This window comes from Scyliorhinus torazame, chromosome 6 (assembly GCF_047496885.1).
Source record: "Scyliorhinus torazame isolate Kashiwa2021f chromosome 6, sScyTor2.1, whole genome shotgun sequence".
In the NCBI taxonomy this organism is placed as follows: domain Eukaryota; kingdom Metazoa; phylum Chordata; class Chondrichthyes; order Carcharhiniformes; family Scyliorhinidae; genus Scyliorhinus; species Scyliorhinus torazame.
Window position 1 is genome coordinate 174,983,982 of NC_092712.1, and position 26,538 is coordinate 175,010,519.

Sequence of the window (26,538 nt, forward strand, 5' to 3'; positions counted from 1 at the left end):
GCTGACTGGCGCCCAAAACGGCGCCAATCAGACAGGCATCGCACCGCCCCTGCATCTTTGGGGGCCGAGCCCCAACATTGAGGGGCTAGGCCGGCGCCGGAGGGATTTCCGCCCCGCCAGCTGGCGGAAACGGCCTTTGTTGCCCCGCCAGCTGGCGCGGAAATGACATCCCCGGGCAGCGCATGCGCGGGAGCGTCAGCGGCCGCTGACAGTTTCCCGCGCATGCGCAGTGGGGAGAGTCTCTTCCGCCTCCGCCATGGTGGAGGCCATTGCGGAGGCGGAAGGGAAAGAGTGCCCCCATGGCACAGGCCCGCCCGTGGATCGGTGGGCCCCAATCGCGGGCCAGGCCACCGTGGGGGCACCCCCGGGGCCAGATCGCCCCGCGCCCCCCCCAGGACCCCGGAGGCCACCCACGCCGCCTTGTCCTGCCGGTAAATACCTACTTTAATTTACGCCAGCGGGACAGGCAATTTCTCGGCGGGACTTCGGCCCATCTGGGCCGGAGAATTGAGCGGGGGGGCCCACCAACCGGCACGGCCCGATTCCCGCCCCCGCCCAATCTCCGGTACCGGAGACTTCGGCAACCGGCGGGGGCGGGATTCACGGCGGCCGATGGCCATTCTCCGACCCGCTGGAGGGTTGGAGAATGACGCCCCACATGTCTTTTAAATGGATCCGGCCGAGATAAGGGAAGAATATGTCTTCAATGATAACCAGTTTGCCACCTGACAGAGTTAACATAACCATGTTCATAGTTGCTAAAGGTGCCACAACACCAATTTCCAATTTTTACTGAGGGGGGGAAACCAATTTCCAAAGTGGCATTTGTGCTACTCCCCCACAATTTTGATTGTACAAAATATTATTTTTCTTGATTGCGGCAGAATGGTCCCTATAGCAACAGGAAGGGTCTGCAATCATTTGCACTTGCCACTTTGGCACTTCAATGGTATTTTTGGCACAAACAAGCACTGGGCTGTTTTGTGAATAACAATATTCTTATTAATTGACCCTGTATAACCAGGCATTATACCAGAGAATGAAGCTCAGATTTTGACCAATAGGATCAGTGTTAACACTAACATCATTAATAAAATTAGATTCTCCCATATGACAATGATGTCTTAAACTATTATTCTTCAAATTTGAAATGCTACACAGCACGCTGGAATTAAGAGCACAGATCATTTCTCTGAATGGAATTGTGAACCAACCCCATTTTGTATTTTCAAATATAGATTGCTAACACATTTCTTGGCATGTATACCTGAGGCTTTTTGTAAAGTGAGATAACTACAGACAAACTCCTGCCTATCTGTTCAGTACATTTTTGATGTTTTCCATATTTCAGGGCGGACTTGTGTATTTTTCTTGTGCAGATGGCGGTGTTTCAGCATGCTTATGTTGCCATGCTGTCTGGTAGCTCGCAGCTGAACAGATGCAAGTTCATTCATTTTCAACTCCGCCACCAGAAAGTTCATCAGAGAAACGTTCCGATGACAGCCAGGATTTCATCAGACACATTTCCCAATCAAGCAGAGCAAATACAGGCTTTGGTCTCCCTTAATTTCCCTGGAAGTAGGTGAGAAATAAATGGCATTTGTTTGGCCCGAGGCACTTACTATGTCAGAAAGCTGGGTTATAAACCATTGTGTGAAAGTGTCAGGCGAAGCTGAAAAATTGTCTTGATCTTCCTGTGAAAAGAATGCCTGGTAGGGAATAAGGATGGTGCGGTCTCAAGAAGGAGAACTGAAACAGTACTCGTACACAAACTGACAATTACTTAGCCTGTTGCAATGACGTGAATGAAAAATATTCTCAGTCTTCAGCTTCAAATTAGCAAACAATATAATTGCAGTTGACTATAACAAAATAAATTATTAGTTCTTATTTAGCTGAATTCCATCTTTAAGCTGTACTTAGTTTGATCTGACGATAATGACATAGGCTCAAATTTAATTTTTCACAGCCATTAGAAACCCATAAAAATAATTTTAGATACTTTTATAGTGAAACAAAGTGAAGGTCCAAAGGTCATTGTGCAGGCCACTACAAAAGGTACATTGATTTTAAAAATACATATGGTTTTGTGAGATTTTTGTGCCAATTTCAGAGGAATGACCAGTGGGTGAAAATTAATTAATTGGAAAAGATCACTGCTCCTCCCGACTCCACATTCATTTTAGTACATTTTACAAAACATATCTTTTTGGTAAGGGTTGACAGTAATCCTGAAGGCAAGGATCACTAGTTTGGCTGGATATGGACCATGTTTTCCAAACAGAAACCGGAAGCAGTACCTTCTGTCTTTGGGAAAGAACAAACTGGCAAAAGAGACATCAAACAGGGCTTATGACCCTTATTTCCATCTGCCAAGGCCTAATATCTGTTTTAGACATGGGCTGCCATCACCTCTTTTGATTTCTATGCCAATATGGTGAATTATGCACTGCTGGTTCAGATTGTATGCGTACATGCTATCCCCCATATAAGATGCTTTTGCGCCCATCTTACACAAGCAAAATTGGTGCAATGTCATTGATTTTCTAAATCTTCACATGCAACACCACAATGAGCAACTAATGGTAATCAAAATCTATTTACAATTCCACAGAAGCTCGAGAGAATGATACTAACTTCCATTATTTTGAAGTAAAACATATAAGTCTTAGACCATTAAAAAAATTATTTGTTCATGGGATGTTGACGTCGCAGGCTATGCATTTATTACCCATCCCTAATTGCCCTTGAGGGGTAGTTAAGAGTCAACCACATTGCTGTGCGTCTGGAGTCACATCTCAGCTAGACCAGGGAAGGACAGCAGATTTCCTTCCCTAAAGGACATTAGTGAACCAGATGTTTTTTCCCGACAAATGACAATGATTTCATGGTCGTCATTAGACTTTTAGTTCAAGATTTTTATTGAATTCAAATTTCACCCTCTGCAGTGCAGGATTTGAACCTGGGTCCCCAGAGCATTACTCCAGGTCTCTGGTTTACTAGTCCAGTGACAATACCACAATGCCACTGCCTCCCCAGTGGCTTATATTGCATTGCACTGAAAGAGACAATAGATGAGGTTTGTGGGGAATGGATCCCATGGAAGAATCACTAAGCATCGGTGAGGTTCTTCAGTATAGAAAACAAGTTACATATTTCAAATAGGTATAAAATTAACCCAGGCAACGATACAATTTGGGGCAGCATGGTGGCACAGTGGTTGCACCACTGTCTCACAGCGCGTTGGACCTGGGTTCATTTTTGGGGCTGGGTGAATGTCTGTGTGGAGTTTGCACATTCTCCCCGTATCTGTGTGAGTTTCCTCCGGGTGCTCCGGTGTCCTTCCACAATCCAACGATTTGCAGGTTGGGCGGATTGGCTATGCTAAATTACCCGTAGGGGGAGTGGGGGAGTGTTACGTGGATAGGATGGAATTTGGGCCTAGGTACGGTGGTCTTTCAAACGTGCCAGTGCAGACACGTTGGGCCGAATGGCCTCCTTCTGCACTGTAGGAATTATATGATTCTATGATATAGGCCAAGTGGACTAACATTAATATGGATGATGTAGTCTTTTCTAAGCTGTGCACTGGTATACCTCAAACTTTTTTTCCCCAAAATTTAAAGTGCCCAATTCTTTTTATTCCCAATTAAGGGGTAACTTAGCGTATCCAATCCACCTATCCTTCACATAATTGGGTTGTGGGGGTGAGACCCATGCAGGACGGGGAGAATGTGCAAACTCCACATGGCCAGTGACCCTGGGCCGGGATTAAACCGGGTCTGCGTCACCGTGCCGCCTAGTACAACTCAAACTTAAGAAGACAGTAAATAAAAAGTTAATAAGAAAGATGAAACAGGCTGGGCTCTTTTCTCTAGAAGAATAAAATCTGAGAGATGGGCTGATGGCGGTCTATAAAATTCTGATAGTGAGAACTTGGGCTGGAGTTTTCACCAAGTTGGGACAATTTTGAAAATTTTAAAAATGATGGGCAAGACCCGATACCAGGGTTCCCGTCCTATTTCCTACAATTTTCACCAGCATGGGATAAGGGTGCAGGTCGTCTTCAAGTGCAAAGCATTTGCATCCTTGCATGCTCAATTGTGGGTCTGGTAAATTTGACCTTCTTTCCTCCCACAATTTGTATGGAGTTGCGTCCCTTCAGTATAAAGACATGAGCCGGGATTCTCCGAAATCCCGGCCAAGTGTTGACGCCGCCGTAAACACCGGAGTGGTGTGCGCCAGCGTCAACGGGCATCCTGGCGCAGCAATTCATCATTTTTTAGGGGGCTGGCATGGTGCTGGCGTGCTGCGCGCTGCTCTGGTGCCGAAAGGTGGCACTGCACGGCTGGCGTGGGTCCGCGCATGCGCGCGACAGCCATCTCCGTGCCGGAGCGGAGCAACATGTCGGGGACCGAACAGCGGGCCCGCGTGGAAGGAGGTAGGCCCCTTCCAGATCTCGGCCGCCCGCCGATCGGAAGCCCCCGATTGCGGGCCTGGACCCCGTGGAGGCCCCCCCAGAGTCAAACCCCCCTGACCGCCCATCAGGGAGTCCACAGCGGCCGTGGGTCCGAGTGCTCTCCGGGTGGTACCAGGTTTGAACCACGCCGGCGGGACTCGGTGGAACTTGGCGGGAGTTCGGCCCGTTGCCCGCGGAGAATCGCTGGGCGAGGGCTTATTTCAGTGGCCCAGGACCGGTGCCGCGGCGACTGCGCGGGCATGATGCCGCCAATTCTCCGGTCGCCGGCGCGGGCTCGGAGAATCCCGGCCATGGTTCACAGCCTCTTAGAGAAGTGATAAACTATAGGGGAATCTCCATCCCAAAGTGGGAAACCAACAAAAATGCAACCTCTCCTGAAAATATTTCATAAGCAGGCTTTTAAACACAGTGATGTTCTCTCAGCTTCAACAGTTACAATCTGCATTGTAAGTTTGCTAACTTATTGATTACAGGCCTCTGTTCTGTAAAGTTGACCATATTGAGACAAGAGATCCCAAACAGTGTTTTATTCAGTTTTGAATGCATAAGAGCACTTTCCCCCGGTTGGAAACTCTAGTGTAATAATCTGAAGTGATTTCAATGCCCAACATCCTTTCAAAATGAAAATAAAACCATCAGCAGCTTTCACCTGTGGGAGAAAAAAATATCTGCTCCTGGACTATTTTGATTAATAGGATATCTAGTGTAGCTTAGCAAAAAGGCCATCTGGTTTTTCAGTTTCAATAAACTCTATTGTATGTATTTCCCAAGATTTGTTCTAATAACTAAGCTGATTACAAATGCTTGGCTAAGTATTAAAAGGCCAAGGGTCAATTTTTGCAGCAGGAGGCTATGTTTACATTTTGATTGACAGTTTTAATAGGTTACTAAAGGATTATGGGAGAGATTTAACGGAAAAAAATAGTCCCGTTTTGGGTAGATTTAGTGGGGTCATTACCGGCGCTACAAACTTGTAGCTCCGGCAATGACGCAGCTATTAAACGGGTCTCTATTATTTTTTCAGGCCTTGGTGGGGAAAGCCCCTCCGAGGTTTCACTCAGTCCCTTTCCTGCACTGTGAAGCTCTGATCGCCAAATGCAGGAAGAGACCTTTGACTCCTCAAAGCAAGCTCTGGACCCCCTAACACTGCAACTCATCTGTTGCTGGATCCTCGAGCCCCTCCCATCACCCCACCTTATATGGGCAGAGCACCTCCGGGCCTGATCCCCAGCATGGGCAAAATGTCACCTGGGCACTTGATATTGTTAAGCTGGCATCTTGGCAGTGCCCTTTCCAGACTGTCAGTGCCAACTGGGCACCTGGAAGTGCCAGGCTGTCACCTGGGTGCCAGGATGCCACCCTGCCCAGAGGCCAACCTACTAGGGTCCTCCAATCATCTGGGAGAACCCCCTAGTGCTGTTCCACCTGGTCCCTGTTTGTGGAGACGAGTGCTAAACGATTGAGGTTTCCGTGGCAAGTCCGTTAGATCCCAGAGACTGGTTATTTCTGTCATAGACATGGTTAAGTGTGCCTAATTGCACACTTAACTATGCAAGCTTTTGTGGGTGGGATCCAGATCGTGAGATCTCGCGAGATCTTGTTAGATCACACGGGGGGTAACGAGTATCAGGAATCCTGGAAGAGGCCTATCGCGGGGTATGCCAATCAGATCCCATCCTCATTGTGGCGGGATATTTGTTTGTTTTTACAACTGATTGACCACTTGAAGGGGTTTATAATTTTTGAATGGGTTTTATGAATGAGAGTTATTGTTCAGTAGCAAGTGTGTTAGAGTGAGAGCTCCAATCGATTGTCATAAATGTATCTACATTCATCTCCACATGGGCCTTGAGGTCTTCCCACAGAGAATACTAGGTGAGTGACAATGGAGGATATGTGGGGCGCATGGAGGAAGCACAGGGCTATGGGACAAGGGGTCACAGAAATGGCATGGAAAATATGATGGGGGAGCATGGAGGGGGCATATGGGGTGGGGGAGGGGATGAGGTTTTGAGAGTCTGACATTCACATTAAAACTGGGCCAGTGTAAATGGAAGCAGGCATTCCAGCCTGCTGGCTTTGCCATTCATCCACCTTCTTTGTGACCTTTGACCTGCCTCGAAGGGCGTAGACCTGATTCCACCCTTACCCCGTCTTCTCTAAACAAAAATAGGTCCGGCTTTTTTAAAGAAAACAGGCTTTCTGAATTGACCTTTCTGCCTCTTCCTCAAATATTTCGAATTATGGGGGAATCGAAAACTAGGAAATGTAAGTATAAGCTGGCTGCCAAAAAATTTCAATAAAGAATTTAAGATAAACTTCTTTACTCAGGTGGTAATGAGAATATGGAACTTTCTACCACAAGGAATGACCAAGGCAAATGCATGATTTCATTAAAGGGAAAGTCAAAAGGAAGAGTATGATGTTAGAGTGAGCAGAAGTAAAGTGGAGAGCCGGTGTGGAGCATAAATATCAATTTAGACTTGTTGGGTCAAATGTTTATGCTCTGTAAAATTCAGTGTAAAATTCTAAATCAGTTGTCATGGATTCAGAAGGCAAAACTCCTGTTTGAAAAATCACCTTGACTTCGATGATCATTTTACAGATAAAATGGATTGTAGCCTACGGGCTGGATTCTCCGCACTCCGACGCTGAAATTGCATTCGGCGACGGGACAGAGAATCCAATTTCCCGCACAAAATCAGGACCGACACCGGTTCCGCGATTCTCTGCCCCCTCCAAAAGCGGCGTCCCAATTATCCACAGCCTCAGGCCATTGCCTGAGGCCTGCCCTGCAATTCTCTGTCCCCGACCGGCCTATTTCCCGACGGCGTGGACCACTCGTGGTCCCACCGTCCGTGATACCCGTATGGTGGCTGCGGACTCAGTCTGGGGCCGCCACAGTCGGGGGAGGGCCAATCAGAGGTCAGTGGTGCCTCATTCGGGACTGGGGGCTATGTGTGCGGGCGGTCCGGGTCGGGCGAGCGGCCGATCGGGGGTCCACGTCCGTGGGCTGAGTCCGCCATGGAGCATGGCGCGGCCGCTGGAGGCTGCCGCTGTGTTCATGTGCGACCTACGATCGGAGGTGCTGGGGCCATATTGGAACCTGGAACGACAGGTGCCGGCTAGCCCCCTGCAAAGCTGTGAATCTGTAGCCTTTTGAGCCTGTTTTCCTGGCGTAAAAGACTTGGGCTGGATTCTCTGCCCTGCAGCGCCACATTACTGCCCCGTCCGGCCAGCGGGATTCTCCGTTACGCCAGCCGGTCAATGGGGTTTCCCACTGTGGGGCAGCCCCACGCCGTCGGGAAACCCCTGGGCGCCGGCATAAGGAAAATCATGCCAGCGGAGAATCCCGGCCCACAGTTTTCACGACGGCATGGGGACATAGTCCCAAAAATGGAGAATCCAGCCCGTGTATGTATTTACATGTTCAGAAAAGCTTTAATAAATCTTCACTTGTAAACCTCCGATTGAAATAAAAGCCACAAGAATCTAATAGAACACAAGCCTCATTAAGAAGGTGATTAAAATTTCAGAAACATAAAGGCCGAAATTCTCCACCTCGCAATGCCACAAACACGAACTGTGATCGGGTGGAGAATCAGGGGCGGGATTCTCCGACGCCCCGCCGGGTCGGAGAATCGCCAGGTGGCGTAGCTCCAAAGGACTTCCACGCCAGCCGGTGGAGCGGAAACCACTCCGGCACGAACCTAACCCCTCACGGTGAGGGCTTGGCCCCTAAAGGTGCGGAGAAATCCGCACCTTTGGGGCGGCCCGACGCCGGAGTGGTTCACGCCACTCCATCCCGTTGGGACTGCCCGCCCCGCTGGGTAGGGGAAAATCCCAACCCTGGTGTCCGGCCAAAATCTAGGAGCTTGATTCTCTGTTCTGGGCTGAAATTCTCCCCCAACGGCACGATGTCCGCCGACTGGCGCCCAAATCGGCGCCAATCAGACGGGCATCGCGCCGCCCCAAAGGTGCGGAATGCTCCGCATCTTTGGGGGCCGAGCCCCGACATTGAGGGGCTAGGCCGGCGCCGGAGGGATTTCCGCCCCGCCAGCTGGTGGAAATGGCGTTTGTTGCCCCGCCAGCTGGAGTGGAAATGCGGCGCATGCGCGGGAGCGTCAGCGGCCGCTGACAGTTTCCCGGTGCATGCGCGGGAGCGTCAGCGGCCGCTGAAAGTTTCCGGCGCATGCGCAGTGGGGAGAGTCACTTCCACATCCACCATGGTGGAGGCCGTGGCGGAGGCAGAAGGGAAAGAGTGCCCCCACGGCACAGGCCCGCCCGCGGATCGGTGGGCCCCGATCATGGACCAGGCCACCGTGGGGGCACCCCCCGGGGTCAGATCGCCCCGCGCCCCCACCAGGACCCCGGAGCCCGCCCCGCCGCCTGGTCCCGCCGGTAAATACCAGCTTTGATTTACGCCGGCGGGACAGGCAATTTCTGGGCGGGACTTCGGCCCATCTGGGCCGGAGAATTGAGCGGGGGACCCGCCAACCGGCGCCGCCCGATTCCCGCCCCCGCCCAATCTCCGGCACCGGAGACTTCGGCGGGGGCGGGGGCGGGATTCACGGCGGCCAACGGCCATTCCCCGACACGGCGGGGGGTCGGAGAATGACGCCCCTGGTGTCCCCACGCTGGCGTGAAAACGGTGGTCTTTTACGCCAGGTAAACTGGTGCAAAACGGCCACTAATTCCCTGATTTGGGGTGGCTAGCAGCCAGGCAGGGTAGATAACCCGGCTCTAGCTGCCGATGCGGCCTGGAGAGTTACCGGGTCCATGGCCATTCATGCGCACGGTGGCGGCCTACAGCGGCTGCGCTGTGCTTCATGGCGGACATAGCCCACGGACACGGCCCGTGATAGAGTCCCCCCCCTTCGGCCGGCTCACGCTCTCCGGACCAGCCCACTATAGTGCCCCAAGCCCCGGATAATGCACCCTTGGCCGCGGATCGGCCCTCCCCCGACTGTGGCGGTGCTGGACTGAGTCCGCAGCCACCACGCTGAGTTCATGACGGGTGAGACCGCACGCGACCCACGCCGTCGGGAACTCGGCCGGTGGGGGACGGAGCATCGCGAGGCGGGCCTCAGCCAACGTTCGGAGGCTGTGGATATGGCGTGCGTGTGCTCCTCGAGTACACCACATTTCAGGGGGAGGAGCATCGCGATAGCGGCGCCGCCTCCGATTTCGGCATCATCGGGGATTCTCCGCCACGTCGCCGAACGCGATTTTGCCGTCGGGCATCGGAGAATCCAAGCTAACATCCGAGCTAATTCAGTGTCATGCTCCGGTCCCTTGCTGGTGGCGATAATGAGGTTTGCTTCCCATGCCAGCAGTGGCATGCAAAACCGTCATTTGCATTTTTTAAAGTGTGATTAACAGGTTGGACACTGTATGCATCACCTCTCTGTGATGCTCCGCTGTTCTCAGGTGGAAGTCTCACTGGTGTGAATTACTACAAGTATTTACAAACGGGGACTGGGAGCCATGACTGCAGAGGGGGTGCGGGAGGCTAAAAACAGACAAAAACCATTGAAAATTGTCGGGCTTGCTGGGGGTTTGCTGCCTGGCCGGGTGCAGTAGCGGGTAGTAACTTGTTGCCAAGTCCATGGACCTAGGGCCTCCCCTTAGGTTCAGGGTGGCCTGACTCGGACCGCCATTGCTGCAGTCTGTCTTTTAAACATACACGTTTGCTGCTACTTACAGTCTTCTGCCTGCTCACACTACTGAGTGCTGCCTGTGTCCTTTAAATGCTCAGCCAGCCTCTGGTTATCCGTGTGCCCACCAGGTTGCTCCTCTGGGCACCCACATACCCTCGCTTTATCATCAAGTGCCAAGCTCAATCAGGAGCCCACCAAGTGTTGGTACTCCTCAGAAACGCTGTCCCATTGCAGAGGAAGCAGGGATCAGCAGAGCTCACCATAACCAGAGGATACCTTTACTACAGTCTTTTGACCCCTCTGGATCACCAGCTGCCACTTCCTGGTGAGACTGACAGCACTGACTGCCTCTGCCACCACCTCCAAGGCAGTGTTAAGGAGGGCAGGCTTGAGTATGCAGCCTATGCTGGGGAAGAGGGTATTCTCCCCGCTCCTCACTGGCTGTGAGTCCACCTTGGACCCCCGACGTCGAGGTGGGAAGGTCTTTTCTGAGCCATCTTGGTGGCTGCAGTAAGCGTTTAATAAGTGGAGTGCTTAATAGTGGAGCGGCATTGTCCCAGGTTCGATTCCCGGCTGTCTGAGTGGAGTCTGCACGTTCTCCCTGTGTCTGTGTGGGTTTCATCCGGATGCTCCGGTTTCCTCCCACAAGTCACGAAAGACGTGTTGTTAGGTAATTTGTACATTCTGAATTCTCCCTTTGTGTACCCGAACAGGTGCCGGAATGTGGCGATGAGGGGATTGTCACAGCAACTTCATTGCAGTGTTAATGTAAGCCTAGTTGTGACAATAATAATGATTATTATTATGAAAAACAGCTCCAGCTGCCAGGCTCTTTAGCGCTAACTCCGGCCCCAGCAGTTAGAACGCTCGCTGGACCGGGAATTGCTCAGAATTTGCGGCAAAAGGGTGCTGGCCATTAACATGTCCTGAATTACTCCACAAATAGTGCCCCCAACAGGATTGTGAATTATAAGCAATTCAGTCCCAGCATCAAAGCTTAGGGTGGGATTCTCCGTTGCCGACGGCAAAATCGTGGTACAAGGTGGGGATTCGGCCGCTTTCTTGGTGGGGGGGTGGGTCACGGGTGTGAGGGATGGGGTTGGTGCCAGGGGCACAATGTTGCCATGAGGAGGTTGTGCAGTTTTTGCCTGCACTGCAAACCGGTCCGGAAGGCGTTGCCGATTGCGCTGATTGTCTCTGCCATCTGTGCCAGACACGGCAGACGCCGACGTCTGGCAGCCTCCTTTCTGGGCCGGGGTACAGGGTGGCCTCCTTCTCCTCCACCACGTCCAGGAAGGTCTCAAGCTCAGCATCTGTGAACCTTGGTGCCTCACGTCTTACTGCAATCTGTTGGCTGGGTTGGTGTGTGTGGGGAGTGAAGTGTGTATATGTGGCTGCAGCTTGTCAGCCTCCTGAATGTCAATCACGAATCTGGCACCGTATCTCATTGGAATCAATTGTGTTTATGTGGTGCCAGTGCTAACTCCTGAACAGTCACTGAATTAGTCCAGGTGCGGTGCCAGTTTTGATGTTGTGGAAGCCCATGAATCCTGCGCCGGCATCAACACAGGAATGGATAATCCAGCCGATTAGGTTTGACCTGTGGTATTGTGTTTGCGGGAATCTGAGGTAACTTGCACTGACCAGTCTAGTGTTGGGTAGCATCATTATACTAGTCTAGAGCTCTTGTATTAGGAGATAAAAAGTGTTTTTTGGTAAATAAACAAGTTTGTGGTTGAGGATTAATGGTGTGTGTGTAAATTTATCCTTCATAAAATGCCAAAGTCAAGGACTACCAGTAAGGGTAAATCGAAGCACGCTTATCTGCGACCAGGTAAGTGAGTGTGAACTATCCAAAGTCTCTGACTGGCACTCAGAGTTGGAAGAGAGAACAAGGAAATCTGTAACTGATTTTGTAAGCATATATCAACAATAACTCACTACCATCAGAGTTGGAAACATTTTGGCAGAATGTTCCAGACGGAGGGGAATTGCCCATCGGAAAACTCCATGCATTGAACCATCAAATGGGTCCCTTCCCACTGTGCAATTTTCAGGGTACGTCCTGAGTACAGTCACCCCAGAGGCTCAAAAGTGCCCTTGAAAATTCCGAAAGAGAAAATGCTGGAAAATCTCAGCAGGTCTGGCAGCATCTGTAGGGAGAAAAAAGAGCTAACGTCTCGAGTCCGATGACTCTTTGTCAAAGTTAACAGACAGAGAAAGTGGGAAATATTTATACTGTTGAGTGAGAATGAAAGATGAGTCATAGCCACAGAAACCCAGGGAAACCGGGTGCTAATGGCCACAGAAACCAAGGGGAAAGAGTGATAATGGCAGTCTCCATAGAGAACAAAAGAGGTGAAAGGCCAAACAGCAGGGAAACTAACAACAGAGGGTGAACTGTAGATGTGGGGGGAGTGGAAGGGGGAAGCAAAGAGGAGAAAGAGTAAGGAAAGATGGATAAGTTGGGGGGGCGTTGAAAAATATATTAAGAAAGACAAGAAAGAAAGAAACGGTAAAAGGCAGTTAAAATGAAATGGGATGAAAACAAATGGGTCGAGGTGGGGTGGGGCTAATCATCTGAAGTTGTTGAATCTGATGTTGAGACCGGAAGGCTGCAGCGTGCCTAACCGGAAGATGAGATGTTGTTCCTCCAGTTTTCGTTGACCTTCCCGTTGCTTGCCATTTTAACAAAAGACCCTGCTCCCATGCCCACATGCCTGTCCTTGGCCTGCTGCAATGTTCCAGTGAAGCTCATATCCAAACTCTAGGGGCTAGGCTCCTCCCTCTGCAATTGAATCCTCGACATCCTGACCCATAGACCACAATCAGCAAGGGTAAATAACAACACCTCCTCCACGATAGTCGTCAATACAGTCCCCACAAGACTGCGTACTTAGGTCCCTACTATATTCCCTATACACACATGACTGTGTGGCAATATTCGGCTCCAACTACCTCTACAAGCTTGCCGATGACATAACCATAGTGGGTCAGATTTCAAACAACGACGAGTCAGAGTACAAGCGGAAGATAGAGAACTTACTGGCATGGTGCAATGACAACAATCTCTCCCTCAATGTTAACAAAACTAAGGAGCTGGTCATCTACTTCAGGAAGTCCCTGTCTGCATCAAGGGCTGAGGGGGAGATGGTTGACAGCTTCAAATTTCTAGGTATGCACATCACCAACAATCTGTCCTGGTCCACCCACGTCGATGCTACGACCAACAAAGCACAACAGCACTTATACTTACTCAGGAAATTAAGGAAATTTGGCATGTCTACGACTCTTACCAATTTCTATAGATGCACCACAGAAAGCATCCTATCTGACAGCATCACAGCTTGATATGGCAATTGCTCAGCCCAAGACTTTAAGAAACTACAGAGAGTTGTGAACACAACCCAGTCCATCACGCGAACCCACCTCCCATCCATTGACTCTGTCTACATCTCTCGCTGCCTTGGGAAAACAGACAGCATAATCAAAGACCCTCCCCACCCAGGTTATTCTCTCTTCCAATCTTTTCCATTGTGCATAAAATACAAAAGTTTGAGAATATGCACGAATAGATTCAAAAACAGCTTCTTCCCCACTGTTACCAGAGTCCTGAATGGCCCTCTTAGCATCTGAACTGATCTTTCTATGCATCTTCTCTACAGTTGCAATATATCGTATACTTCATCCGCTGTCTATGTTTATGTATTTTCATTATGTATCCTCATGTATTTATGTTTTCACATATGGAGCGATCTGCCTGGGCTGCACGCAGAACAATACTTTTTACTGTACCTCGGTACACGTCACAATAACTCTAAATCTGAATATACCGTACTTACTCTTGTTATTCTGTTATTAATTTTCTTGGCCCCTCGATCTGCCATTATCATTTATTTAGTTTTATAAGTCAACATATCTGTGTCACATTAATGCCATGCAACTTTACACAGTAGTCTTGTTGAAAGGCTTCTTAACGATGCAGTATTAATAAACTCTGAATATTTCACCCTCAGACAGTGACCACAAGGACATGTAGGCAAAATTGCGAGGGATTCCGACATCTGAATTTCCTCAGTTCATCTTTACAGCTGGATTCAGGCACCCTCTGCTGGCTGACCGAGAGATAGAAATTATTCCTTGTGATGTACTTTCAGCTTGTCTGAGTACAAAATAGGTTGGATTTTTAAAAAAATAAAAGGTAATTAAACCAATATCAAATCATAGATGAAGGCCATGGTTTTCTTTAATTAAGTTATTATTATTGCTGTATCGCGAAACAAGCTGTTCATCCAAATATTCCACCATGTTCTGTAATTATTATCTTCCAAATGACCAACTCAGGTTTGCAAAGTAGTCTTCTGGTCTTGGTATGACAGAGATTGTCTCTCAGGAGGCAAGTAATAGGCAGCAGTGCTCGAAGAAATGGTTTTATTGAGTCTTAACTCCTTACTTCAGTGGAAGGCAGAACTAAAAGACTCCTGTAGGAATCCTTCTGTGAGAAGAGTGTTTGGCCTGAAAAGTTTGAATTGAATCAAAAGCTAGGTAGACAGATATAACACTTGCAGACTTAACGACAGTTCTATTTGATTTGTTTCAACGCAATGATTTAATTTTTCCTTTTGATTTGGCTTATAAGCTATTCAAACCAGTACAAATACATTTTGCATATTGAGGTACCCTCAATAATGACACTTAGAGATTAAACTGTAAAGAAGGCTTTATTAGACTAATAACTATGCTAGAGCTAGAGACGAGAGCTGACTGTTACAGACCATGAGGCAGCCCTTATGTATGGCTCCCAGATGGGCGGAGCCAGATGCGGAGTCCCCAGGGTTACAAGCCCGGTCTTAAAGGGGACATCACCTTACATGAGGATAAGGCAGTAACCGTTCATCACACATATGTTTTGAACATGTATGAAAGAAGCACAAGTCTGTTTTCACACTGCACCACACATTCCTTAAGGAAAAATAATTATTTTGTCAAAGCTTGAAACGAATGACTCCTGATACCCGACAGGCATAGAGCAGGGGCAGGGCGTGGCAGATGGGCATGGCGTAAGGGGCTAAAATGGTGCTTGGATGGAAGCGGTTGCCTTTCTGCAGTTTTTAACACCTTCCTGTCAACTTAACAACCAATATTATGGCCAAATGGAGGCTGCCGACCACCATTATTGAAATTTGAAGGTCAGGGCCTTATGATATTATTGGCACTTGTGCTTTTAACTTTAAATTCTGAAAGGCTAAAACAATGAAAAGGCCACTTTAATGAGGCCTTTACAGTCAGATTAAAAATAAAAACATTTATTTTACAACAGTTCATACATAAGGCCCGGTCACCGTGTACTCTCTCTCTCTTGTCGGTCGGTTCCACACTGGCCGACCTTTCTCACAGGTATGGATAAACTACCTGCCCCCAATGGGGGAGCTCATACTCCCCGAGGAGCACTGGGGAAACAATGGTCCCCACACCGGAAGTCTTGTGTCGGTAATTACAGCCGCTACTGAAGCATGGTGTGAGGAAGTGGCGAGGGCCAAAAGACCTAAAGTAAGTATATCTACGTTTGTTTTTTAAAGCATTCGTTGGGGTTTAGGTGCCATGATTCTGCCAGCCTCTCTGGTATCATCTCTTTAAACCACCTCCGAGTATGTTAAAGACTCTTCATTTCAGCTACTGCAGTGTCAGGCTACTGTCCCAATTCTCCCTTTTGACTTTCTGGCCCTGGAGGCCTTTCCCTAGCCTTTGGATGGGAGAAATAACTGCAGAATTAAAACTAGTCCTGGGTTAAATGGCCTGGATCATGATGAGTCTATGAGTGCCTCCCATCTGCACTGATATTAACCCCTGGTTAATACTGGGGCTAATCATAAAGGAGTGTTGCTGAATGATTTGATGCAGGACTGAGGAATATGGTTGTTAAATTATTGTTGTAAATTTTTCTTACCTTTCCAATGTATGGTTGCATCACCAGGTCAAAGATAATTGGGAAACATATTCTGTTTCCAGGCCTGCACCATTGGACACACAACAGGCTTTGCAATTCTACTTTGCACTCTGCGGAAATTCATTTAGGCTTTGTTGGTGTCTCAGGTAAGATCAGAAGTTCAGTGTGTGGCTGCAAATCTGCATCCTACTGTTTCTTGGCATCATGCAATACGCTTCCAATCCTCCAATTTAACACAACACTCAGTGAATTGTATGCTGTGGAACATTTTAGCAAACAAATGTTGTCACTAAGAGAAATCAAAGAAAGATAAGTATGTGAATCTGTAACTTAGAACAGGTGACAAGTGATAAAAGGCTATGGAAGTGGATGTCCATGTACAAACTTTGTAAATAATTAAGTAAAAACACAACATGCTGTAAACACTCAACTCAAGCAGCAACTGTGGATAGACAGAGTTAATATTAATGGTGTTTCCAGCAACATTGTGGCAGTGGAGTAGAAGGAGCCCAAAGAAATTCCTAACATAATTCTCCCATTAAAGAATCCAAGATGTTCAACCATCCAGTTTTTAAAATTTCTATAATGAAATAAGATTGGGAGAAATGTAAACATTTCTGATTTGCTATCAGCCGTTTTTTTTTACCATCACATAAAGTCATATTAATAACTCCCTCCGACTGATTACTATTGTGGCCAATGAATACCAAATGATTGTGTGCATGTATTAGCAATGTAGCCCACATTTGGGGCTGCAAATGTCGATGATGAAGGATAGATGTCAGGAATGATGATCGCATCATTTAATGTGGTATCAGGAGGAGTACTTCTTCTCCTTGTAGATCCACATCCAGGTTAGTTACTTACCTTCCACGTTGGCATGTGCTCCGTAAGGCTGTTTTCTCTATGTGTTGCCCATGATAATATGATAGCTTCAGGGTCCACTACCAGGCACTGGGCTCCTTATTTGCATATGCAGAAGCATGTGTGCTTCAGTCGTGCATAAAGGATACCTTTTCTTTATTCATATTAATTTCCAGCCAGCAGTGTGAACATGTTTGTTATTCACCATTATGGGGTTTTAGTACGCTGCATGCTTCCTGAAAAAATATACTACAAAGCCTAATTTCTAGGCCTCGGTGACTGTATTAGTCAGAATCACAGTTAAAAGTTAGTACTGAATATTTTGTTTGAGTAGGAATAACCACCACCTGAAACTGTGAGACAGAACTAATCCATAATTAGTTATTTTAGGTCTCTTAATTGACACACAAAATAAATTTATTCCAACTTACATTAGTTTGGATTTGGGAGCTTAATTCCCTTTAAAAAATGCTAATGAGAAAGCAGAAACAATGGGCAAAAAATTGGTCCACACTGTTTTTTGGCTGCAGGAGTCACAAAAGGTGACCTGTCTGCACCTATTGAGGTGGAGGTAGGCAGCACACAAATTTGATGCTACCATCTCACTTACCTGACAGGGCTGAGTGGCTTCTGTGCTGCTGGCTGACTGAGCACTCAGCAGAGGGCTAAGCAGCATATGCCAATCGCATATGCTGCAACCAGTCTTCTTTGCTTAAAGGCAGTTAGCCCCTTTTAAAGGCAAGCTGGTACTGAATTATAGGATGTTGCTGCTGAATTCAATTGCTGCAGTTTTAAAGAAAAAATAAACACCAGAGCAGAAAGAGGGCTCCAAGTTCATGGGTGTGGTGTTGGTGCGTTAGTGATGGAGATGGACAGAAGGAGAGATGCCATCTCTCCACAAGGGTCAAAGAGGCCCTCAAAGGCCACCCTCAATGATTTGAGAGCAGGTAGCCAGGAAGGTCAATCCCTGGCAACTGAGGATGTGGCAACTGTGCCACCAGAAACCCAATGACCTCCTGCAGGTTCAATCTTCACATTGATATTTACCCACCACATTAGCAACCTTTCACCCTGCTCAATGTACTACATTCCATTAAGTCACCCAGCAGCGCTCGTCAACACTGAGCACTCATGCCTAACATCCAGATCCTCCACCTCACTCTCACAAACAATGTTGCCAGTCTCTTCCCCAGGTCCCACTGCTTTCTACGTCCAGAGACTCAGCTGTGGCTAGCAATTTATGCAAACACAATGGCACAACACAAACACGGACATTCAGTCCTCTCTCTTGCAGGACAAGTTGACATAGAATAGAAGGGAACAGTGCAGCAGAGCCAGTGGGAGGCAAGGATATCTTCATCTCCTGAGCCAGCAGAAGAAATTCTTCTCAGCATCATGCAGCCAACTGTGATCAAGTATTGTTATCTCCTGTGCTCCTTTGCAGCATCATCTTGATGGGTCAGCAATGATGCATACTTGCAAAGAGGTGGAATCCACATTTCAGGCTGTAATGATGGTTACTATCTCTGGATATGCTGATGCTGTGCTGCTACAGACACATGGCTATCTGTACAGCAGATAGCAATGCTATTTGAATACTCAGCCCCTGTGAAAATAATTTCCACAATCATTGTCAGGCAGATGCAACAGAACTGCCACAGTAGCTGGTTTCTTGCTCGATGTGGTGAATCAGAGGAGACTCGTTTTTGATCATGCAAACATGTCTTCTTTCTTGCAATTATATGAAATACTATATGTAGGTGATTCTGAGAAATTATACAACATCACAGTTAGCCAGGCATTAAAGTATCTTAGTGGTACCATCATGACTGCTCTATTTTTTGGAATTGAATCCTCTGCATACATTAACCAGCGCAAGATATGTGGAGGAGGCTTCACAGAAATCCCTGCCCTCGATAGTGAGGGAGACCAGCACGTCAGTGTAAAAGATATGGCTTGAACCATTTACAACAATGGTCAGCCAGAAGTGCAAAGTTGATGATCCATCTCCGTCTCCTCCGAAGGTCCCCAGCATCACAGATGTCAGTTTTCAGCCAATTTGATTCACTCCACGTGATCAAGAAACAATTGAAGCTACTGAATACTGCAAGGGCTATGAGCCCGACCAACATTCTGAGAATAGTACTAAAGACTTCTGCTCCAGAACTTGCCACACCTCTAGCCAAGCTGTTCCAGATACACCATTGGCATCTATCAATGTGGAAAATAACCCAGGTATGTCCTGTACACAAGAAACAGGTCATCCATCCCAGCGGGAATTACTGCATCATTAGTCTACTCTCAATCATCAATAAAATTATCAAACGAGTCATTAATAGTGTTGTCAAGCAACATTTGCTTAGTAATCACTTGCTCACGAACGCTCAGTTTGGGTTCTGCTAGGGTCACTCAGCTCCTGACCTCATTACAGCCTTGGTTCAAACATGGATAAAAGAGCTGAATGCCAAAGGTGAGGGGAGGGTGACTGCCCTAGACATCAAGGCAGCATTTGACAGAGTGTGGCATCAAGGAGCCCTAGTTAAACTGGAGTTAATGGGAATCAGGGGGAAAACCTTCCGCTGGTTTGAGTTATACCTAGCCAAAGGAAGAAGGTTATGGTTGTTGTAGATCAATCATCTCTGTTCCAGCACACTACGGCAGGTGTTCCTCAGGGGTATGTCCGAGGCCCAAACATCTTCAGCTGCTTCATCAATGACCTCCCTTCCATCAAAGGCCAGAAGAGGGGATGTTCACTGATAATTGTACAATGTTGAGCACCATCTGTGGCTCCTCAGATACTGAAGCAGTCCAGGTCCAAATGCAACAAGATTCATACCACACAAGTGCCAGGCAATGACCATCTCCGACAGGAGAAAATCTAAGTAGCTCACCTTGACACTCAATGGCATTACCATCACTGAATCCCCCACTATCAACATCCTGGGGGTTGCCATTCCCGAGAAACTCAACTGGACTAGCCATATAAATACTGTGGCTATCAAGCCAGGTTAGAGGCTGGGAACCCTGCAAAAAGTAACTGACCTATTGATTCTCCAAAGCCTGTCCCCCTATCTACAAGGCAGAAGTCAGGAGTGTGGTGGAATGCTCTTTACTTGCCTGGATGAGTGCAGCTCCAACAAAACTCAATCCAGGACAAAGCAACCTGCTTGATTGGCACCGCTTCCACAAACATTCACCCCCTCTACCACTGACGTACAGTGGCAGTAGTATGTACCATCTACAGGATGCACTGCAGGAACCCACCAAGACTCCTTTGGCAGTTACACCCTGCTGGAGTGACTGCTGCTTCCGGATGTGGAAGGTGAGGGAAGAATTGGGGATATATACAAGTGGCTGGTTGAGCAGGAAGGCAAGCGGATGGTGAAGTTCAAGGAGAAATGGGAAGTGAAGTTGGGAGGGGAAATCAATTGGGGAGTATGGAGTGAGGCACTGCGTAGGGTAAACAGGAACTCCACTTGTGCAAGGATGAACCTGATACAGTTTAAGGTGATGCACAGGGTGCATATGACTAGGGTGAGAATGAATGTTTTTTTTCAGGGGGTAGCAGATGAGTGTGAGAGGTGTGGGCGGGGTTCAGAGAATCATGTGCACATGTTTTGGGGTTGTGAAAAATTGCGAAGCTTCTGGGCGGGAGTGTTCGCGGTCTTAGCCAGGATAGTGGAGGAGGAGATGGGCCGGGCCCTTTGGTGGTGATATTTGGGGTTTCAGAGAAGCCGGAGCTCATGGAGAGGAGGAAGGCCGATGTCTTGGCCTTCGTCTCTCTGATTGCATGCCGGCGAATTTTACTGGTGTGGCGGTCGGCATCGCCACCGGGGGTAGAGGCTTGGTTGGGTGACCTGTACGACTTCCTATGGTTGGAGAAGATTAAGGGGCTCTACGGAGGGTTTGCGAAAAGGTGGGGGAGTTGGTGACTGTGTTTGAGGAGCTGTTCGTCGCACTGGGGGGAGGTGGGGGGGGAGGGGGGAGGGTGAAAATGGGAAAAAATCTGTACAGACTGTATAGTTCAGTGTTTTTCAAACATTTTTTTCTGGGGACCCATTTTTACCAACTGGCCAACCTTCACGACCCACGCCATCCTACCTTCGCGACACACGCCGGCCGAACTTCACGACCCACGCTCACTGTCCTTCGTGACCCATGCTCGCCGATATTCGCGACCCACCATTTTCTCTTACCTTTAATGCGAGAGGTGAGCCTGCTTGGTCCTCATGATCTCACTCCAATCAGGTTCACAGGAGGAGAGCGTGGATTTCGTACCTCAGTTGGTAAACTCTGAGTAGCTTCCCTGTTGACTGATCATTACAGTAACTCTTCAAGTGGATGAAGTCTAGCGTCATTGGGATTGACTGGTCACTGTTTTGATTCAATGCTGTAATGTAGTCTAAAATGTCAGCAAAAACCTTATAGCCACCCTTCAGTACACAGAGGGCGAAGATATGATGATTTCCCATGGCTTTCATTATGTCCCTTGCCAAACGTTCTGTTCTGTCCATGATTAAACTATGAGGAATATATACTCTTTCCAGATCATTACAGTAATGTTTCGGGATGCAAAACAGATCGAGGTCATAGCCTTGTTCACGATCGGTGATCACCATGCAGTCAGCTGCCGCCATGCCGCGATCGCATTTTGACCCTGGGTTCAGGTCCCAACACCCCCGGGCCACATGCGCACTGATGAGTGGACACGCATGCGCAGTGCGCCTGCATTTTTTTAGCTGGTCATGGCTGCTATTTTCAAAGCCGCTTGCAGCCGGCGTTGTTAAAAGCCGGCTGTTGCGGCTGTTGTGCGTGAATTCCCGCGACCGGGAACGTCGCGATGGTTGGCTCCGCGACCCTCTCGACACCTGCCCGCGACCCACCCGCGGGTCAGGACCCCACTTTGAAAATGCCTGGTATAGTTGATTGCTGGGAAGTATGTTTCCCGGGGTGCTTTTTTGCTGTCACCTTTTTTGACACATGTATGTAACATAATACATTTATAAAAAAAGACTCCTTTGCCAGCACCTTCCAAATCCACAACTGCAACTATCTAGAAGGAGAAGGGAAGCAGACACATGGGAACACCACCATATGGAAGTTCCCCTCCAAGTCGCTCACCATCCTAATTTGGAAATACATCACTGCTTCCTCACTATCGCTGCATCTTATTCTGGAACTCCCTCACTAACAGCTTGGTGGGCATACTTACACCACAGGGATTGCAACGTTCAAGAAGGCAGCTCACGACCACCTCCTCAAGGGCAGTTAGAGTTGGGCAACAAATGCTGGCCTAGGCAACGACATCCCACAAAATAATTTTTTAAAAATCCACTTCTGTTTGCAGATGCGGATATGTGGGTATGAATGGTGTGTGTGTGTGTGTGTGTGTGGGGGGGGGGGGGGGGGGGGGTGCAGGGTGTTTTTATCATATGGCTTTGCCATGCATGGCATCCTTCTATTGGCCCTCCTTCCAAGAGATAGTGGATTCCCATTGGGAAAGTTGTTGGTGCCACTCATGATACTTGGAGACAAAATAAAATAAATTTAGAGCAAACGCCAGCAAAACCAAACACAGAGAGAGAACATAATGGCCCAGAAAAGGCTTTAAAACGGTAGAATAATTTTTATTACTGCGGCATTTAAATGTTTCATTTATCACTGTTGATTTCATGGCAATCATGAAGGGCTCTCTGAGTATAAACATTATAGTCCTTCACACATGGACATTGGGAAATAGCAAGCAGCACATTCAGTACCTTCTTTCAACATTTTATTGAAGTGGCCTGTCCCCATGTTTTTAACCTTCCAAATTGTTTCTGATGCATAAAGTGCATAGATCGTGTTTTGGACACCTCCCAATTTTTATACATCCTCTCCAAAGTTTCGGTAAATTGGGGAACATCACAAAGGCCAAAATCGATATTCTTGCCCGGTGCAAATCAGTTTGCTTTGTAACTGGCCCTCTTCCAATGGTGAGTTCCGGATCTTGCTCAAATACGGCGAGCATATCATTAACCCCAATCAGCATCAATTTTCATCTTATTAGCAAGATTGAAGTAAAATGCAACGCTCTCCCAAGAATTATCCAGCGCCTCATCAAGAAATCACACGGGCGTTGTTTAGTATTCCTTTTAAAATAAATATATAACCTTTATTAGTGTCACAAGTAGGCTTACATTAACACTGCAATTAAGTTACTGTAAAAATCCCCTAATCGCCACACTCCAGCACCTGTTTGGGTAAACTGTGGGAGAATTCAGAATGTCCAATTCACCTAACAGTACGTCTTTCGGGACTTGTGAGAGGAAACCGGAGCACCTGGAGGAAACCTACGCAGACACAGGAAGAACGTGCAGACTTGAGGGCCTTGAGGTGTTTTTACTTGTGAGGCCTTCAAGCCATCTTTCAATATTATGGATACCCATAACAGGGGCAACTACAACCCCTGCCTGTCTGTCCTACCAAACACTTCCAGGACAGAGCCCTGTTCTTGGTTCTATACTGAAAGTCACATTAATTCCCTTTGTCTGTGAGTAGCCTTTAGATCCACAGTTGGAGGTTGTTGCTAATAAGGAATTGACCTTGTCAAAGCTATTGGGCGTCATTCTCCGACCCCCCGCCGGGTCGGAGAATGGCCGTTGGCCGCCGTGAATCCCGCCCCCGCCCCCGCCGAAATCTCCGAAGGGAGAAAAGTCGGCGGGGCGTTAATGGCGCCGCTGCCGCGGAGAATGTCACGGGTCTGCGCAAGGCAGCCGATTTTCGGCCTGCCGATATTCTCCCTTCCGGATGGGCCGAAGTCCCGTCGACGTTGTCATGATATTCAAACACACACATCATGATGGACACACTAACAGGCAAATCAGAGTACACAACACCACAACCAATCACAGACAAGAACACCAACCACATAAAAAGCACGAGCACGACACCTGGTGGTCAGTAGGTCTGGGGAGAAGGGAACAAGAAAGAGCTGTTGAAACACCACAAGCAGGGAGCCCCCCACGTGCAGAGTGCAAAGACCAAACTGTAAATAGTGAGTTTAAATAAAGAAGCGTTGTACCATATGCAACTGTGTTGGCTCATCTGTGTGTCAGAACACCCAACACCACATGGTACAGGAGTGGATCGATACCTGCCTACTAACCTGCCATTCTGGACATGGACCACACCGGCAAACCGCAGCCGATGCAAGTCACGGGGAACCTAGGCACCAACTGGAAGCTCTACAGGCAGCGATTTGACCTGTACATCCGTGCCACCGAAAAACAGAATGTCTCGGATGATTCGAAGATTGCAATGCTCCTCTTCTACGCAGGCCCGCACGCAACCGATGTCTTTAACTCACTGGTGTTCGAAGAAGGCGAAAACCAGGCCAAATATGACACGGTCATCCTCAAACTGGACCAGCACTTTCAAGTTGAAGTAAACGAAAGTTTTGAAAGATACATCTTTCAGCAACGCCTGCAAGGTAAGGAGGAGCTTTTTCAACCCTTCTTGACGCACCTCCGGATTCTAGCGCAGTCCTGCGGTTACGGCACCACTACAGAGTCCATGATCAGGGACCAGATTGTTTTTGGCGTTGCCTCTAGTGGCCTACGCCAGCAGCTTCTTAAAATGAAAAGCCTCACCTTAGCGTCTGCTGTGGAAGCCTGTGTCCTCCATGAAAATGCTACCTGCCGTTTTGCCCGATTTCAGGCGTCCGAGTTGGCACGGAGGGGGTCCCCAGCCATCGAACCGGCAAGCCAGGCCGCCCACGACGTCGAACGCATCCAGGCCGTCGATTACTTCCCGACCCACGGCCCGGACGACAGCGGCCGCTTCCCGCGCTTTTCGCGGTCTCCCGCGCAGGTGCGCGCCAAAAATAACGGCCACAACGAGGGACGCACTGCGCAGGCGCGCCCACCGCAAGATCGCACTGCGCATGCGCAGTGGCGCAACGAACGCCGTGACGTCATGACGTGCAGCAATTGTGGAGGTCTACACTTAAAAGGGCAATGTCCTGCAAAAAACCGACAGTGCCACAGATGTGCCATGATGGGCCATTACGCAGCCCGCTGTCGTTCGGCTCAACCCATGGATCCGGCGCATCCTCGACAACCTCGCACACGAGTCAGGACCGTCCAGCCCACGCATCAAGACTTCCAGTTAAGTGATGCAGATGACCAGGATGCCTTCCGAGTTGCCGTCATTGATGTCAACAAGGTCAATGCCATCAATCCAGCCGATGAGTGGTGTGCCACCCTGACGGTCAACCGATCGCGCGTCGCCTTCCGTCTGGACACCGGCGCATCCGCCAACCTGATTGCTTACTCTGCAGTCCAGGCCATGAAGGTCAAACCACCCATCACACCATCCCGGCTTAAGATGGTTGACTATAACGGGAACGTTATCCCGTCCATAGGATCTTGCCAGCTACAGGTGACTCACAAGAGGTACACGGCCACACTCCCCTTCGAAGTTGTTGGCTCATCAAAGGACTCGTTACTGGGCGCACAGGCGTGTAAGGTCCTTCACCTGGTACAGCGCATTATGTCTCTCTCTCCAGATGAGATATCCGACTTCCCGGATGCTGAGTTCCACGCGAATCTCCATTCCCTCCTCGCTCACAACCAGGAGGTTTTTGAAGGCATGGGGACATTGCCACACACGTACAAGATTCGACTCAGACCGGACGCCATCCCTGTCGTTCACGCACCTCGCAGGGTTCCTGCGCCTCTCAAAGACCGCCTCAAGGCACAACTGCAGATTCTTCAGGACCAAGGGGTCCTATCCAAGGTCACGGAGCCCACGCCATGGGTCAGCTCCATGGTCTGTGTAAAGAAGCCCTCTGGCGAGCTCCGTATATGTATAGATCCAAAAGATCTGAACAACAACATCATGCGGGAACACTATCCCATCCCGAAACGAGAAGACCTCACCAGCGAGATGGCGCGAGCCAAGATATTCACTAAATTGGATGCGTCCAAAGGATTCTGGCAGATCCAACTGGACCCGGCCAGCCGAAGACTATGCACATTCAACACCCCTTTTGGCAGATTCTGCTACAACCGGATGCCATTCGGCATCATTTCGGCATCTGAAGTATTCCACCGCATTATGGAGCAGATGATGGAAGGCATCGAAGGGGTACGTGTATATGTGGACGATATCATCATTTGGTCCACCACTCCGCAGGAACACATGCATCGTCTACGACGTGTCTTTACCCGCATACGACAAAATGGCCTGCGTCTCAACCGTGCGAAGTGTGCTTTCGGCCAGACGGAGCTGAAATTCCTCGGGGACCACATCTCAAGGTCCGGGGTCCGTCCCGATGCAGACAAGGTTAGCGCCATCACAGCCATGCCACGACCGGCTGACAAGAAGGCTGTCTTAAGATTCCTGGGCATGGTCAACTTCCTTGGGAAGTTCATTCCCAACCTGGCTTCTCATACAACAAATATGCGCCATCTCGTAAAAAAATCGACGGAATTCAACTGGCACCAATCGCATCAGCGGGAATGGGAGGAGCTCAAGCACAAACTGGTCACGGCACCAGTGCTGGCCTTCTTTGACACGACTCGCCCTACAAAGATCTCAACAGA